The sequence below is a fragment of the Physeter macrocephalus genome, chromosome 2, assembly GCF_002837175.3.
Source record: "Physeter macrocephalus isolate SW-GA chromosome 2, ASM283717v5, whole genome shotgun sequence".
Taxonomy (NCBI): Eukaryota; Metazoa; Chordata; class Mammalia; order Artiodactyla; family Physeteridae; genus Physeter; species Physeter macrocephalus.
In genome coordinates this window covers 19,344,704-19,345,018 of record NC_041215.1, presented here as the reverse complement: position 1 = coordinate 19,345,018, position 315 = coordinate 19,344,704, and positions in this window count along the sequence as shown.

The following is a 315-nucleotide window of genomic DNA, read 5'->3' as shown; positions in this document are numbered from 1 at the left end:
TAAAAAAATATGCACCCAACATAGAAGCACCTCAATACATAAGACAATTGCTAACAGCTCTAAAAGAGGAAATCGACAGTAACACAATAATAGTGAGGGGCTTTAATACCTCACTTACACCAAAGGACAGATCATCCAAACAGAAAATTAATAAGGAAACACAAGCTTTAAATACGTAAAAAACACAAACACATGGATGCTAAACAATACGTTACTAAATAACCAAGCGATCACTGAAGAAATCAAAATGAGACAAATGACAATGAAAACACGACGATCCAAAACCTATGGGATGCAGCAAAAGCAGTTCTAAGA